Source organism: Panthera tigris, chromosome A2, assembly GCF_018350195.1.
Source record: "Panthera tigris isolate Pti1 chromosome A2, P.tigris_Pti1_mat1.1, whole genome shotgun sequence".
Lineage (NCBI taxonomy): Eukaryota > Metazoa > Chordata > Mammalia > Carnivora > Felidae > Panthera > Panthera tigris.
The window spans coordinates 47,869,133-47,888,028 of NC_056661.1; the positions used below are offsets into that span (position 1 = coordinate 47,869,133).

The 18,896-nt window shown below is 35.5% G+C and overlaps 1 long non-coding RNA gene across 1 annotated transcript; it reads right to left on the reverse strand.

Annotated features, from left to right (window-relative positions):
* Positions 1-36: 36 nt before the first annotated feature.
* On the reverse strand, positions 37-18,012 carry LOC122236406. The gene is made up of 3 exons (XR_006214464.1): positions 17,833-18,012; positions 3,281-3,368; positions 37-95 (listed from the first exon to the last, which is right to left on the reverse strand). It is a non-coding gene; the product is annotated as an uncharacterized LOC122236406 (long non-coding RNA).
* Between the last annotated feature and the right edge of the window lie 884 nt (positions 18,013-18,896).

Sequence of the window (18,896 nt, forward strand, 5' to 3'; positions counted from 1 at the left end):
AAGCATCAGGAGCTTGGCATTGCACTCAACACTGACCTGATTTGAGACCCTTGAAATTCATTCTCAAAGGGGAACCAGTCATTTGTTCTGGATACCTGCAGAGGGAATAGGGTTGACTACATCAGCCACAATCACAGGTGTCTTTTCAGTCTGGCATCTTGAAGTTCCTACCATTCATTTCAGCCTATGAAATAGTAGTCTGAACACAGCTTTACTTTCCATTCAGTAACTTCCCATGCACCTTGGTAACCCAATTCTTACTGTGCTGTCATGAATGCAGGCTAGGTAGATAGTGTGGAGAAATGTGTGCCTTCATTATTAAGTGGATAAGTTTTCTTTTTCAGTTTCTACAGTCCTTGTGGTATATTCTTCAACTTGACTATTTCATCCTCTTTCTCATGAGTAGGTTCCCAATACTACATTGGACTTCCCTCTTTCATGGTTATTATACTTCTTCTTTTATCAAACAGTAGTTTCCCCCATTTATGCCCCCCACTTTTGATCTAATCTCTCTCATTCATCCTTTTGAATTATATGGGAGCTATCTAGCCTACTACCATTGTCAATTTATCTCATTTACTTCTTTTTTCTTCCACTGATGTTCAGTCATTCCATGTTTTATGCTTTGTTTCAACTGATATGTTGGACTTGAACGTTTCAGTAATGTCACATTCACTTATAGATTATCTTTACAGAATAGGCCCAGGGGAAATTACTTCTTTGTCCTCCTTATCTTTCAGATGACCTCATTATTAATGATACTCTTAATAACTGAGCCTACTGGCCCAAAAAGATAATATGAAAGAACCAATAGGTGGCAGACATTTGGTTTTATGAAAGGGAGAAATTGTTTCCACGGGAGAACGTAGAATTCTTTCAGTAGAAAAAATAGGATGCAATTTTACGTTTCGAGTGCTAAAGGACATGTCTTATTCAGACCAATTGCATTCAGACTGTGACAGATTCTACCTCCTATATTGTAATGATACTTGAATTTTTTCAATATCCTTGCTCCTTCACACATTTCTTTTTTCTGTAAGCTCTTTCATGAGCAAGAGATTTTTAAGATTAGAATGTGTAAGATAAAAATCTTGGAAGCATCTTCAGTATATTTCTTTCTAGTTTTAACCTTTGAACCAGAAGCATAAATAATGAGTATAATTTATTTGTTGGGCCTCCACCTTCTTTACTTTTTGCCCACTTGCTTCAGGAAAGAGTTACTACTTCCTTTTCTTTAAAAGCCTCAATTCCCTGTTTTATCTTGCCTTCTTCTAAGGAGTGATCTTGTTACTGAAATACTTTTGCAGCTATTACCAGTGTCTTATTCCCTAGCTTACTTATTGCTTATAGTCCTCTACTGCTTTCTTTGCTTTGCTCTATAATCCTCCTAGTTTTTCTGTCTACCTCCTTTACACTTGGCATATTTCCTCAGAGTGTAACAAAAAAGAGTATGCTTTGTTGTTCTTTTTTTTTTTTTAAACCATTGCTCTATTTGCCACATGTAGCCATTCTTTTAGTGACTGTCATAAAGCAAATCTCTGCAAAGGCTTTATAGTTTGAGTTTAGCGGCAGAAATGCTTTCCAATACCTGGTGTTTCTGGAGTTCTTATATAGTTCACTGGCTTTGTCTCAAAGACTTTGCTATTTCCCTTGTTTTTGAAAAGGCCTGCCATGAGCTTGCTTAAACACTACAAACTGTGTATGATGTATGGTGATGAGGAAATTTTTCTTTCAGCAGTCTTACCTTGCTTTAAAAGCCTTTTTTATTTTATTTTATTTTATTTTATTTTATTTTATTTTATTCTTTGCTTTTTCCCCAAAAGGTGTGCTTTCATGTATTTGGTGTTATCTCCAGTCCGTAGCATTATAGCAATAAGGAAGTTGGATCAACTGGGGTCTTTGGACTCTGGCAGACCTAAATGCAGATACTAGTTTTGGCACTGATAGGCTGGGTTACCTTCAGAAGTTAATTAACTGCTCCTATCCTTAGCTTCTTCACTGTAAAATGGAAATAATCGTAGTATTACAGTCATAGAATTAGTAGAAGGATTTTATGTGACTGTGTTTATAACTATTTCTGACACATGGAGAGTATTTAATGAATGTTGCCTATTAATTTTTACAAGTGAATCCTGAGCTTACTCCAATATATCACTTTCTATTTCTCTGAGCAAATGAAACGTGCTCTCATAACAATGTTTTCATTTGCCCTTTTTAACCTATCTATTTAGATTTTTAAAGGGCTGTTAGTGCCTTCTTATCTAAGTATGTGTGTATTTCTACTCTTCATGAGTAGATATTTATATAATATATAACCTTTCCTTCTTTTTTTATAAAGCTTTTGAAAAATACAGGAAAACAAAACAGTTAAAATCACCCACATTTTTATCATGTATGCGCATCTATAAAAGATTTACATATGTGTGTGTATGCATATGCCAATTATACTTAATGTTTACATTTATGTAAAAAGCTATCACTCTACAGGAGGATAGCTCTGCTGTCCCTCCAATGTTGTAACCAAGAGAAAACTATGTGAATCTGGCTGGTCATTTTGCTATGCTTATAGGCATAAATTATTTGCACCTGTACTTTCATTTTAAACATATATTTATAATATTCATGCATTATATGAATAATTAATGTTCTTTCCTTAGGCAATTTCCTTTTCTTTTTTGCTTCATATTGATACTACTTTCCTGTATACTTTAAATAATTAATTGCTAATAGTAAAATAAGGCATGAACATTTCACTTTAGAGTTTCCAAAATGTCTTTCATGTCGATTATCTCATGTAGTGCCCACTGTCATGCTGTGAAATGGGTAAAAATATTTTAATTTAACAGACAAAGGTATTGCAAGCTACAAGGATTAAATAGTAGGGAAACGATGGTTCCCAAACTATATTGCGAGCCTCTGGACCTCAAATCCCAGGCACTTTCCTGAGAGAAGTGCATAGCCATCCTAAACTGTTGGTTTTGTGTTTTTCTGCTATCTCTTCCAGCCTGTAATGAGATTGACACACCATCTTTTTGCCACCCATATTACTTTATATTGAGTATCATGTTCATTCAGTTTTCAAGGTCTTTCCAATACTTCTGTCTTCTCCAAATTAATTTCCATCATAGCCATGATATAATCTGAAAACAAGCGCATTACTCTATCTTCTTAAATCCCAAAGTAGCTGTATTTTCTTTAAATATACTCCATTTAAATTACCCCTGTTTTTCACATGTAATAGAGGAAAAGACAGCAAAATAGAGTAGCAGTTAATTATTACCATCTCTGGAGCTCCATTGCTTGAGTTCAAATCCCAATTCTGAGACTTCTTAGCTGTGTAACTTTTGTCTGATTCTCAGTTTCCCTGTCTATAAAATAAAAGTGATAATAATACATCCTCTGACTATAGAAATGATTAAAGACTCAAGATTTTATTAAAATATTTAATAAAAATTAATATTAAAACTAATTTTAAAAACTAATATTAAAATATTAAAGTATTTAGCCCATAATGTTTGCTAGGAAAATATTAACCAAGATTACTATTATGATAAATAGGACACCAGATAATCAGATAGCTTTCCTGGGTAGCATTAAATATGGAGATAAAGATTATTTCCTGCCCAAACCAATGTGCTTTTCAGTGAACAGTTTTGTATTAGCTGTCTTCCAGTGACTAATGATAGTTCTGCTAAGAGTGAATGTCAAAAATTTTACTATATTTTTCTAGTGTCCCTGCAGCTGTAAAAGGTAAGTGTATATGCAGATGTTTAAACATAATGAATCAGTTATAATGATGTCGTCAATGCATAGCCTATATATAGCCTGTGTATATTATTTCTTCATCAACACGTTTGTTTTCATGATTATTGCACTCTTTAGAATGTCTGAAAAAGCTAATTTTGATAGGCAAGTACTATGATAATATTATGACATTGTACAGAAGATTTTTCTTAAATATAGAGAAAATACAGAGCCTGGGATGGGCTTGGAAAAAGAGAAAGAGGCTAGTAGATGCTGGCGTTCTAATTCTACCTGCTTCTAAATGTGTGATATGTTTAATATATTTAGATCTGTTCATTATCTGTTAACATGGTAGTTCTGGGGTATGTGATCTCTAAATACCAGCTATGACATTTTATATTCTGTCTTAATAACTTATAACTTCATAATTATGATTATTTGTAAGTGTGGTGTGTATAGTAGAAGTGTTGTCTTAAAATTCTAACACCAAATGGCAGAGTCTAGTTTACTTCCTGGGGAAGATAACTGTCCGTGTGGTCTGACACAGTAGCATCTAGCAGTTATCACTGTTCAAGACTATGCAGTAAATCTCCACTGTCCTTAGGAATAAAATCTAAAGTTCTTAAAACTACAACTAGGCAGCATCACTTGGCCCCTGCTCGGTTGCCAGTCCTCTATCAGCTCACCACATCTTACCCTTGAGTGCATACAGCCCTTTTCCATTCTGGACTTCTGGTAATGCTGTTCACTTTTCTTGGAATTTCTCTCTCTTCATGTGACCCAATCCTGCCCCTACCTTATCCCTTAAGCATCAACTTAAATATATACGTTACCAACTTCTGTGTTGAGTGTGCAGTGTTTTATGCATTAGAAACAAGATTTTACAGGAAGAACCTTGTTCAGTAATTTATTTTATTTTATTTTTTGAAGTTTATTTATTTACTTTGAGGGAGAGAGAAAGGGAGAGAGAGAAAATCCCAAGCAGGCTCCGCACTGTCAGCACAGAGCCCAATGTGGGACTTGAATTCACAAACCGTAAGATCATGACCTGAGCCAAAACCAAGAGTCAGACGCTTAACTGACTGAACCACCAAGGCTCCCCTCAGTAATTTCTTTTAAAATGAGGATCTGGCAATATTTCTGTCCATGTTTGTACCTGGCAGCTGATTAGCTGATGAATAACCCTCCTAGATAGGTTCTGAGATCTCAGAATACATATATTCACATGAATATATATATTCACATGACTTGGAACCCAGCTTCACTGTGACATATCACTTGTTTCTACATGTGGGGTTAAGAGGTGGCAACCTGTAGCTAAAATTTTCCTTACTCAGAAATGTCTTCTGGAACCGTTGGAATGGGCGCCTCCCAAATATTCCATCCACAAAACCTATAACGTCCTTCACTATATTTAGCATAATTGCAAAAAAGTCATTTTGAGGGGGAATTGTTTTAATATATATGTCCCCATAGCAGATTGTAAGTTTTATGAGGGCCAAGACTTTGTCTTGCCTACCACTCTATCCTTTTACCAAACATTTTGCCTAATCTATGCTAACATTCTTGACAACAGTGTTTGAGTGTCCCGTGTATGTCAGACATTGATCCTGTGTCTCAGTACCTAGCAGAAGAAGGCTTGAAAAAATTAACAACCCAACATAGAACCCTTGATGGAAGCCCTAGGTGTAAGGAGGAAAATTTAGATAAATCAGTGGATTAAAAATATGCAGCACCACAGAAGGAATGATCAATTTCGTTAACAAGTGCTGGAAGGCATGCTTCTTTGTTGTCTGCTCCTCTTACATACCAGTTTTTATTTCTTTAAAAAATTTTTTTTCTTTAAAAAAATTTTTTAATGTTTATTTATTTTTGAGAGACAGAGAGAGAGACAGAGCATGAGTTGGGGAAGAACAGAGAGAGAGGGAGACACAGAATCTGAAGCAGCTCTGGGCTCTGAGCTGTCAGCACAGAGCCCAACACAGGACCTTAACTCACGCACTGAACCATGAGATTGTGGCCTGAGCCAGTTGGACCCTTAACTGACTGAGCCACCCAGAAACCCCTACAGATCTGTTTTCATCGTTGTGTTTCAGTCATATCAGGATAAAGGATTTGCAAGTAACTGGCACTTATGCAATCTGGCATTAATTACAAATTTTTAGTCTCCATTTAGAGCATCTTTATTGAGGAATGCATAGGTCTTTCTTTTTTCTTTCTTTCTTTCTTTCTTTCTTTCTTTCTTTCTTTCTTTCTTTCATCCCTCCCTCCCTCCCTCTTTTCTTTCTTTCTTTTTAAAAATTTTTTTAATGTTTAATTATTTTTGAGAGAGACAGAGACGGAATGTGAGTGGGTTAGGGGCAGAGAGCGAGGGGGACACAGAATCCAAAGCAGGCTCCAGGCTCTGAGCTGTTGGCACAGAGCCCAGTGTAGAGCTTGAACTCACGAGCCGTGAGATCATGACCTGAGCTGAAGTCGGATGCTGAACCGACTGAGCCACCCAGGTGCCCCTTTTTTTCTATCTTTCACAGAGATTTCTAGATAAGTGTACCCACCTCCCTAATATGATATTTCTATTTTTAACAGCCTGTATACTCAGCTCATGCCTTCCAGACTTAATACAACCTATTGAAATATCTAGAGAAAAACTAGAGGGCAATTAGGTAAAATAGACACAGATTCCTCAATCCATTCTTTTAGGGTAAAATGAAAAAAAAGAAAAAAGAAGTGATTAGAGTTATGTGTCACATACTATGACTGGAGGATTATAAGCAGATACAACATGATCTTTTGAATTCACAGGTTTAAGATTAAAATACACTTCAGCTATTCACATACTTGTTACATCATAGTCCTGGGGGCACTAAAAGGTTTTTTTCTAGTTTTTTGAGTTTTTTGAGTCATTGTCTTTCTCAACAATAATTAGGTACACTTATTGGACATTTTCAATGGGTCAGACCAGACACAGTACTAAGTGCAGTGCATGCATTATCAGTATTTAACTGTAGAACCATGCTGCACTGGACATCACCATGCCCATTTTACAGATGAAGCCACGAAGACCCAGATGAGGTCTGCCAGTAGGAAAGCTGAATTTTGATCCCAGGTCTTTCTTGAAACTAATGCATGTACTCCTATACAGCCCCCAAAATGTATTTTAGTGCAGATACTTTAAGTAAAGCAATTACAAACCCTCACACTCCTCTTAGAGGTCTGCAGTAACTCTCCACTGTCCTTAGGAATAAAATCCAAAATTCTTAAACAGCTAACAGGTAGCATGACCGGTACCCAACTAGATTGCCAGACTTTTCCCTACCAACCTGCTACATTGTACCCTTTTCTACTCTGGATTCAGGAGTAAGAAGATAAATCCACAATTTGTTTTTCAACTATTGTCTAATTAAGTCTGTCCCCATAACATTCTTGTTTACTTTTAGAATATAAAGTTTTTAGAATATAAAGTTAATCTGAATTAGTAAACAACACTAAGGCTCCTAGAATTATCAAGTACACCAGCTGTACTTCTGTGTTTGTAGCAAAGATGTCATTTTTGGTAGAAACACTTTTTATTGAATAAAGATCATTGTGGCAGCAAAACTTAAACTTTGCAAAAGTCTTAGTTTTTTTCTTGCAGTGAGAGGGTTCTTATTTTGGAGAACAAGATCCTTTAAATTTTCTTTTAATTTAAAAAAAAATTTTAATGTTTATTTATTTTTGAAGGAGAGAGAGCAGGCAAGCACGAGTTGGAGGAGGGGAAGAGAGAGAAGGAGACACAGAATCTGAAGCAGGTTCCAGGCTCCAAGCTGTCAGCACAGAGTCTGACATGGGGCTTGAACCCACCAGTGGTGAGATCATGACCTGAGGTCAAGTCAGACACTTAGCCAACTGAGTCACCCAGGAAACTCGATCCTTCAATTTTTTTTTACATTTATTTATTTCTGAGAGACAGAGAGAGATAGAGTGTGAGTGGGGGAGGGGCAGAGAGGGAAGGAGACACAGAATCAGAAGCAGGCTCCAGGCTCCAAGCTGTCAGCACAGGGCCCTACGTGGGGCTCAAACTCACAAACTGCACTGCAAGATCATGACCTGAGCTGAAGTCGGATGCTTAACTGACTGAGCCACCCAGGTGCCCCTCAATCCTTCAAATTTTTAATGGAAAGCTATGAACCTACTCCCCAGAAATATTCACATACACACAAATTTGAATATGTTTCAGAATGTTAGGCAAATATAAATGCTTAAAATAATGGTGAAAATAAAAATGAAGAGTGTAATACATTGAATATGCACTATGTGTAAATTATACAGAATAAATTTTCTTAATTTATTCCTAAATCTACCTTAGTAAAGTTTAGTAGCACCTAGATCTATGTTGTGCTAATTATAAATCAGAGTACTAACAAGAAACTCTTTTAAACCAGAGCTTCTAAAGCCAGGAGATCCATCCATCCTAGATATATTATTAAACTTTTATATATCTTTGGATTTTTTTGAGAATGGGGTCCATCCTTTCATCAGATAGTCAAAGAAAGCTGTGATTCTCTTTCAACTAAGAACTAAAGAGGAAGGAATGAAATTATATACTGCCACTAAAATTGTGGGAATATGTAATGACTTTGAAGAGTGTTTTTGAAATAAAGTTGATTAAAAAAAAGAAGAAAAAGTGTATGTTAAGAAGTTTCACCTCCACAAAATAGAATTTATAGAAGACTTAAGATGTGCCATAATGTTAATAGTATTCATCTGTTCATAGGTGATTTTTATTATTATTTACTTCTTAATTTTTTAGGTTTTCTAAAATGACCATATTTTTACCCTATATTAGAAAAATGAATGTTTAAATTTAAATATATTTAAATACATGATATAAAATACAATATCTCCAACATAATCTTCACCACCACCAGATTCTCTTGAGGGTAATGGACATTCCATCCATCCAGGGAATTTTATTCTAATTAAAGAAAAAAAAAAGTCTTTTGATTCATCTATCTTGAGCAGGTATCCTGCTGGTGCTGTAGGGGATGCAAATATTCATCCTTAATATTCAATTCTCCAATACTTTATAGGTGGGGAAAAGTGGTCTTTATGTCCTCAAAGTTTTCTGCTGAAGGGGAATTTTTATTGTATGGCTTTTATAGACAATCTGTTTTGTGTAATCCAAATTAGATTATGAGAAGCTTTCTCATTCCAAATTGCCAGTTGTTTAAAGACACTAGGGGCAAAAGATTCTGGTCATTCACAATGTATCATCTCTTGTGAGATTTTATACCTTTTCATAGGTTTCCTTTCATTTCAACCTTTGGAAATTTTTGAGAATAGAGTCATATGTCTGCAATGTATCTTCTTAATGTAAGAGAAATTGCTTAAACTATGATTATGCATTTTTATAACACTGAATTTTTACATTCACTTTATTTTCGAGGGACACTTTAAAGGCATGTTATAGAATAGCTATTTGACTGTCTATATATTAAATAATCTTTTTTAAAGGCAGAATAATTGTTTGATCATAAAATTGTTAATTGCAATAACAGATCTTTAGAATTGGATGGGACCTCAGAGGTTATCTGGTATATTTCCCCGTCTGATGCTTCAGTCATCTTCAAGTTGTTCTAACATCTCCCTGAACACTCTGTGTGACCTAGAACATAGTATCTTATTTGGCAGTATTCTTTGAATCATGTAGCTTACATTCTAGAAAATTCCCTCTAGAGAACTAAATCCTACTATATCTCTTTTTTATGTTAGTGATTAATTTTTGTCCTACCTTTTAGGGTGATTTGGAATAAGTTTCCTCATTATCCTACCTCCTAGATTGAAATCAATTACTGCAAGCTACAGTAAACCAGTACAAACTACTGAGCAAAAAGATAATTTATTGGCTCATGGAAGGACTGGTGAAGTGAAGTTTGGTCCTAACATGTATGGCATACCTAGGGCTTTGACTTTATATCTGGAGAGCTGTCTCAGTGAGGAATAGCAGTGTTATTTATGGAAAAAATGTTTATGTCCAATATAGTTTTAGCTGTTTTATACAATACTACTGTACTGACTGAATAAACAGTCAATGAAATCCCTTACATTGGTATTTTTTTTCATGTATCCCTCTTACTTATATCAATCTTAACTTTTGTTTGTGATATTTTGGGAACCAAATTCTGGGATTTATAATTATTACACTTTATCTGGTCTAATATAGAGCATGAAAATAGCTGATAAATATCTTCTGGGATTCTCATGCTGCCATCCAATACATTAGCTATTTCTCTCTGGATTAGATCATCTATAGATTTTATGACTATGTGTTTATATTCTTAAATGATATAATGCATATAGATCATCTGACATTATACCTACTGCATATATGCTCCAATAATATTTGAAGCAAGCCACACCTTTTTTGAAACCATTATTAAGATGGTTGAATGGTACAGAATACAAGACAAGACTCTGCCATCAAAGACTTTCTCTTGTAAAATGGCAATGTGCCATTCAACTAATCATTGAACCATCAACATACAGTCTTATCCAGGTTTTGTTTTGCCAGTTTTGAATGAAGCAAAAGACTTATCAAAATGTTTGGCTGATACACACACAAAACCACACACATGCATGCAATTTGCAAACATTTCCTTTTCTATATATGTACTTATATAGTTATGTACAAATATATATATATATATTTTTTTTTTTTACTTTTCAGATGGAAAATATGGTTTATTTTATATTGGGTTTGCTATTGCTTATAACCCTAAGTTTCCTGTTTGGCACAATTTAGGCTCTTTGATTCAGAGGAAATAGAAATGAGTTAATATGACATTCTAGTTCTCAGTTACCACTCTCCATTCTAGGTGCTTACAAAATGTCTACTTAGCAGTTTATTTGCTGGGAAATGATGTGGGATCTCTAGTCTATGGTTTAAAGAATCTACCTTCTAGACATCTATTTGACTTCTTCTTCTAGGATCTATTTGGCTTTCCATGATGACAAAGAAGTTATTCTAGTGGAGGCTGCAATGTCCTGCTCAGATCCGCTTTTGGTACTGATGAACTTAATTCCCACAGCTGTTGCACTTGCTGCTAGCAAACAGCCTTTAGTTGTCAGCTCTGATTAGAAATTTCCCTCATCTGTAGAGAGCAGCCTTGCCAAAAGCCATGGGCAAGCCCCTTTTCCTGGGGCAGGTTTCATCCAAAGACTCTTTCATAAAGTCATACAAAGATACATCCTGTTGGTTAATATCCAAAATCTGTAAAGAACTTTTCAAACTCAACACCCAAAAACAAATAATTCAGTGAAGAAATGGGCAAAAGATATGAATAGACACTTTTCCAAATAAGATGTCCAGATGGCTAACAGACACATGAAAAGATGCTCAACATCACTCACCATCAGGGAAATACAAATCAAAACTATATTGAGATACCACCTCACACCAGTCAGAGTGGCTAACATTAACAACTCAGGAAACAACAGATGTTGGCAAGGATGCGGAGAAAGGGGAACACTTTTACACTGATGGTGGGAATGCAAACTGGTGCAGCCACTCTGGAGAACAGTATGGAGGTTCCTCAAAAAATTAAAAATAGAACTACCCTATGACCCAGCAGTTGCACTACTAGGTATTTATCCAAGGAATACAAAAATGCACACTCAAAGGGGTACATGCACCCCAGTGTTTATAGCAGCACTATCAACAATAGCCAAAGTATAGAAAGAGCCCAACCTTTCATCAACTGATGAGTGGAGAGTGGATAAAGAAGATGTGATGTGTGTATGTGTGTGTGTGTGTATACATATGTGTGTATATATATATATATATATGTATAAATATATATATTTATATCTATTTATATCTATATCTATATTTATATTTATATACACACACAGTGGAATATTAGTGATTAAAAAGAATGAAGTCTTGCCATTTGTAACAATATGGAACTAGACTGTATTATGCTAAGCGAAATCAGAGAAAGATAAATATTGTATGATTTCACTCATATGTGGAATTTAAGAAACAAAACAGATGAAGGGGAAGGGAAGCAAAAATAAGATAAAAACAGAGAGGGAGACAAACCATAAGAGACTCCTAAATACAGAGCACAAACTGAGGGTTGCTGGCAGGGTATTGGGTTGGGGGATGGTTTAAATAGGTGATGGGCATTAGGGAGAGCACTTGGGATGAGCACTGGGTGTTGTATGTAAATGATTTCTATTCCTGAAATCATTATTACACTATATGTTAACTAACTTGGATTTAAATTAAAAAAAAAAAGATACACCCTCTTGTGACAACAAAGTAACCATCCCAGCCACAGATGTGTTGCTGGGATCAGCTGAGATCTTTGTTGTAACTATGGTACAGCCAACTTCTTTCTGCCATTCCTGCTTTCTTCTTCTCCTTCTCCATCTCCCCCTCCTTCATTCTCCTCCTCCTCCTTCCCCCCCTCCTCCTCCTCCTCTTTCTTCTTCTTCTTCTTCTTCTTCTTCTTCTTCTTCTTCTTCTTCTTCTTCTTCTTCTTCCTGTGTTGATCCTAAGAAGACCCCTTAATAAACATTTTTTTTAACTTTTTTATGTTTTATTTATTTTTGAGAGCAAGAGAGACAGAGCATGAGTGGGGGAGGGGCAGAGAGAGAGGGAGACACAGAATCTGAAGCAGGCTCCAGGCTCTGAGCTGTAAGCACAGAGCCCGACGGGGGCCTTAAACTCACAGACAGCGAGATCATGACCTGAGCTGAAGTTGGATGCTTAACCGATTGAGCCACCAAGGCATCCCTTAATAAACTTTTTTCACATTACTCTCCATCTCACAGTCTGCTTCCCAGGGCATTCAACTTGGAGCAGTTATCCAATCCAAGTCAGATCTCTCATCTCTAAATTCTCAGAGCACTGACTTAATTCATTTGACCAGACAACTTCTAATCCATTCCACCCTTTAACTCTCTCTAGTCTTACTTGAAATTTACTTCTCTCTTAAATGTTTTTGTTCAAACTTTCTACTCATATCTGAACACACAAAAAGTGGTTTTAGATCACTAAAAAGGATGTTTACTAGATAGCTAAAGAGGAATGTTACTGAGAAATATGAAAATGTTGTGTTTTCTGATCTCAACCTTCAGAGTTTTAGTGAGATGTTAACCAACAGCATGAATGAAGATAATGAGGCATATGACAGAAGGAGTATTGTTCCTAGACTATGGTATTTTTTGTGTATATTTCATGATGGGCATCAAGTTTCCTTTAAAAATCAATGTCATTTATTCAGTTGATAAAAGTTATTAACTTAATCCCATTTATTCATTAAGTAATTTTAAAACTATTAGAATTAATTAAAACTCCAATTATTAACTGCTTATAATTTTCTGAGATAGCAACAATAACTAGCTTGAAAATAAAATGGCAGTAAGAAATCTCATCTGAAGTAAAATCCAAGTTTAAAATTTCTAAAAATAAATATAATAAAAGTCTAAACAGTGTAAGTGAAACAAGCTACACAATGTTGAAGCACATGAAAAAAATTTAATATGTAAGGTTAGTATTAGGGGGATTTGGAAAAGAAATTGATGTTCCTTTTAATGAATCTAATCCACATTTATACATTTATTAGACAATGATAAAAACTTCATACTTTTTTATTTGTTTAACAAATTTCAGTGAGATTCTTCATTGTACAGGAACACTCAGACATCTGTAAAAGGACTTATGAATGAAGATTTTCCAAAACATACATTAAAATATTTTTAAATTGATTAATTAATAAATGCAGTATTTGATACTAGAAACAAACGCATTTAAAATAATAGCTACTAAAAGGATACTAACTAACACATGTAGCATTTCAAATTGGTAAGGCAAATAGTTTGGGGACAGTTATGTTGTCATTTATGAAAACCTAGACTTTATCTTATTTCTTAAACCACTTTTATTCATTGTTGTCATTAGCTTTGTGGAAGAGGCTGAGCATATTACCTGGAGGTGGGCAGAAGAGAGACTTTTGGGTACTGGCAATGCTCTGTGTCTTAATTTGAATTATGTTTACATATATGTTTATATTTTTGTAAGTCCTTAACCTGTATTGTTATAATCTGTGCTGAATGTTAATTATATTCCCAGGGTCCTGAGAGCAAGTCCTGTACTAAGCATGGATCCTGCTTAAGATTCTCTCTCTCCCTCTGCCCCTCTGCCCTGCTTGCTCTCTCTTGCTCTCTCTCTAAAATAAAATAATAATAATTAATTTTTAAGTATTTTGAGGGGCGCCTGGGTGGCTCAGTCAGTTGAGCATCCGACTTCAGCTCAGGTCATGATCTCACGGTTCGTGGGTTCAAGCCCTGCGTCGGGCTCTGTGCTGACAGCTCAGAGCCTGGAGCCTGTTTCAGATTCTGTGTCTCCCTCTCTCTCTGCCCCTCTCCCACTCATGCTCACTCTTTCTCTCTCTCTCTGTCAAAAATAAACAAACATTAAAAAATTTTAAAAATTAAAAAATAAAACAGTATTTTTTGTGTCTACTATATTACCTAGTCCTAAGTATACATCAGTACAAAGTCAGGCAGAGGTTGGCACTAAGGATATAGATGCACCAAAGCAGAATTCATGCCAATGATTCCTTTCCTTTCCACATAGATATACTCTGTATAAGATTAATTTATTTTTCCCACACATTTATCTTAAGCTGAACCAAATTATATTTTTTCATTGAGAAAAATATGATTTATGTTGCATTCCTAGAAAAATTAATCCCATAATCTAAATGATGAGTACTTTACATGTTATACTTTTGTCGTTTTTATGATTTAAATTGATGCAAAGGAGCCATAGAAAAAATAGCACAGGAGAAACAGCACAGGAATAATAGGAAAAATGCACAGGAAAAATAGCTTGTAACAAGTAGAATTTCAGTTGAAACATTTGGAATATGTGCACTATATGGTGTATAACAAAGCTACAAATCTATATATGGTAGCTGTAATATGGTTTTTAAAATAGTCAAAATTTAAGGTACAGTTTTTTTTTGTTTATTTTTGAGAGAGAGAGAGAGAGTGTGAGAGAGAGAGAGAGAGAACTCAAGTGTGGGACCGTCAGAGAGAGAGGGAGACAGAGAATCTGAAGCAGGCTCCAGGCTCCACACTGTCAACACAGAGCCCGACTTGGGGTTCAAATTCATGAACCATGAGATTGTGACCTGAGCCAAAGTCAGACACTTAACCGTCTGAGCCACCCAGGTGCCCCTAAAGCAAAGTTTTAATTTAACAAGTAAACCTAAATGCATTAATCTTTATATTATCTTTTTAAAATTATGATATTTTGAAAATTAAATTATATTACTCCAAATTATGGGAAATAATTAGTGTATAAATATTTGTTCAATCACACCTTATATTTAGAAAAAATTTGTTGAACCTAACATTTCACTGTAACATTCAGTTTCTGACCTCATATATTAATTCTTGTAATATGAATATGGTCTCAAACAAAGTAATTATGGGCTTTTTCTACCTTAATAAATTGGCTGTTGGTTTTATTGATGCACCATCAGACTAAATCTCATTTATTATGGTAAATTCCTATGGGTTTAGATTCCTTCAGTCTGACTTTACATGTTCCTATATGTTTACAGATGCTGTTTCTATCTTTCATACATGATTATGGCATTCTTGAAGTCCAGAAGCAAATCTTATGTATGTAGTTTCCACACAATTTAGCAAAGTTCTGGGCACATGTTAATCTGTGAATATTTATTGGTTGGATTTCATTTAATGTGGTAGGAATTCTACATTTTAGCTTTAACCATAATTAATAGCTTCTTAATTCAAGCTATTAATTAGTCGTTTCTTATCTGTCAAAGTTCTTTGTTGAGTTACATCTCTCCCTGGCTTTATGATATCCGGATACATGCCCCTGAAGTATATAGTTGGGTGTTGTTATCCATCTAGCCCTTATCCTACATTGCTTCCCCTAATCTTCCTGTCTAAATTGGTTACAGATAATTCCCTGTCACGGACTTAAAACTCAAAACCATTTCTCTGACACTGCCTCACCCATGCCAGCGTTTAGTTACCTGTATTCTGTCTGACCACTTTCTTAGTTATTCATTAATTTTTGGTTTTGAAATCCATTACTCAATATAACACCGTGCTGCTGTGGATATCCAGAAAAAAAAAAAAAGCAGATATTATCTCTGGCTCCATGAGGTTTATAATGCATATACTAATAAAATCATAACATAGGAACATATATCCAAAGTATAATGTATTCTCTAAAAGTACAGAATTATATAAGAACAAAGAGTGATCATTAATTATATAATGATGCTTGTTTCTCTAGAAAAGCGTATGCTGTAGAAGGGAAATCTAATGGAATTGGTGCTCGGTGACAATTTGATAGCCTTTAATTCTCCACCTCTTTATCAGCTGCTAAGGATGTGGGTGATATAATCTACACCAAGAACCAAAGAGAATGGCATGGAAAAAAATGTACCTATCTAGGCAAAAAGAAGGCAAGTGAAGCCAAAACCATTACTCAAGCATTAACTCTCTTGTCATTCTCAACAACTCTTATCTTAATTAAAAAAAAAAAAAAAAAAATTAAGTTTGGAATGTTGTGGTCCCAGAGTGGCAATGTGAGAAATAAATTATGTCTTTTAAGATTGTTTATAATATATTTTTTATGTATTACATTTGTTTATATTAGCTTGACAAGAAATGTAGTTTAAAGTTTGTTTACTTAGAAAAGTACTAATTTTTACCCAAGTTAAGTAAATCAGCAGTCATTTTTCAAGTTGCTGACACATATTTTTTTTAAAAATCTATTTTTATAAATCTACTTTGAGAAATAACATTTTTAGGGGCACCTGGGTGGCTCAGTCAGTTAAGCGTCCGACTTCGGCTCAGGTCATGATCTCACAGTCTGTGAGTTCGAGCCCTGCGTCAGGCTCTGTGCTGACAGCTCAGAGCCTGGAGCCTGTTTCAGATTCTGTGTCTCCCTCTCTCTCTGCCCCTCCCCTGCTCACACTCTGTCTGTCTGTCTGTCTCTCTCTCTCTCTCAAAAATAAATAAACATTAAAAAAATTTAAAAAGAGAAATAACATTTTTAAATTTCACTTGTTTCTAAGAGTTAGAAAGTTAAAAATCACCTTTTTTGCACTTTTTTTTTGGTTTGTATTTATGTAATTTTAAGTTTTTTTTATGTTTGTTTTTGAGAGAGAGAGAGAGAGAGAGACAGAGCATGAGCGGGGGTGGGGTGGAGAGAGAAGACACAACATCTGAAGCAGGATCCAAGCTCCGAGCTGTCAGTACAGAGCCCAATGTGGAGCTTGAACTCGTGAACCAGGAGCTCATGACCTGAGCTGAAGTCAGATGGACACTTAAGTGACTAAGCCACCCAGGCGCCCCACAACTTTGTTTATTAAGTTGAAATCACATTTATTCTCTCCTGATAAATGCCCATCATTTGCCAACAATCAGCCTCAATTGAAAGAACAGGCTCTGGAGCCCAATTTAAAAAATTTTATTATTTTTATTTTTGGTTTAAATCCTGGCTTTGCCACTTACTAACATCAATGACTTTGAGAAAATTACATGATTTTTTTGCGTGTCTGATTTCTTAGCTATCAAATGGGATAATAATAGCATCTACCTCAGGTTGAGCATGGATTAAATAAGATAATATACACAGAGCTCTTACAATAGTGCCATATCACAAAGTGAATGAGTGCTCACTCATGTTAGTTGTAATTTACTGTCATGCAATATAAATTTTCCCATGTAAGTAGACAAATGTAATTCCTTCTGATATTGTGTGCTCAACAGAAAAGGCTAACACCTACTAGTATGACTGGGATACAGTCTCCTAAATAATTTATGTGCTTCTTCTTTTAGCCCCTTTTTTACACACAGCCAATGGTAGTCGTTCAAAAATTCAATCAGGTGAAGGTAATTTTCCTGCTTAAAACTCTCAAATATAATTTTCCAACACACTTTGATGAAATCCAGTCACCTCACCATGCCCTACTACAGTCTGCGTGATAATGACCTCTGCCTACTCTCCAAGTTCACCACCCACCCCACTGCTAATGGCAATCCACTCACATTGGCATTTCCTTTTCTCCTCTCTGAATAGAGGTAGAACAAGTAGCATCTGTTACCCATTATCAGAAGTCGAAGCACTTCTACCTACTGCCATTTGGTATCACAGTCACCACGGAAAGCACAACACAGTCAAGCACTGAAAGGAACAACACCTTATTCACACAGAGAAGAGCAGAGCAAGATCAGCTTCAGTGGAGGGTGTTGATCCCCTGTGGCCAACCATTGGCCTGTATGCATCCCTCTTGTGTCACAGAACAAAGGCCCCTGTTCCCTCATCTCAGGGGCAGATATAGTAGTGGGTTTGTCTAAGGGCTGTATCACAGATATACATAAGAATAACAAAGGATACACATTGAGTGTGAAACAAGGAAAGACATTCCCACACAGGGCGACAAGCCCAGCACAGGCTGTGAGTTCTCTCTCTTTTGTGAAGTACTCCAGGCCCAAGGCCCATTCTTACGGAGCTCAAAAGACTGCATCATGAGAAGGTCTTTCTTAACAACAAGCTTTTGCATTTGCTGCTTCTTAAGCCTGGAAATATTATCTGTAGCCACAATACTTATAAGAGTCACTGGCATGTACTAGACAGTCAATGGTATAGTTGAGTAAATGGATTCTATTCCTTAATTCTTTTCTTGGTGATGAGGTCTATAATGTATAAATATACCTGTTGCCCTTTCTCTGGAAACAGGTTCTTATAACCCCTCCTACATTGGTTTTAACTCAGTGAATGATATCTTTTTTTAGTGGATCCATTTAGCAAAATGTTTTCTCATTTATCAAGTGAGAAGACTAAGGCTCTGAAGGAAGAGAGTCTTGGATTCATTCTCTATTCTCATCACATAAGATCTATTTGATATTAAACAAAGTCATTTAGTGCCTCAATTTCTTCATCTAGTAATCTACTAAATAAGTAGAATATCTGCCACAGTCAGTAATATTTTACTATTATTGTTATAACTTAATATTCATAAATTTGACTGTTCTTTTTCCAATTCTACACAGGAGGAAACTGAGACTCAGACATATGAAGGAACTTAACTCAGGTCTCCTGGATGGTAGAT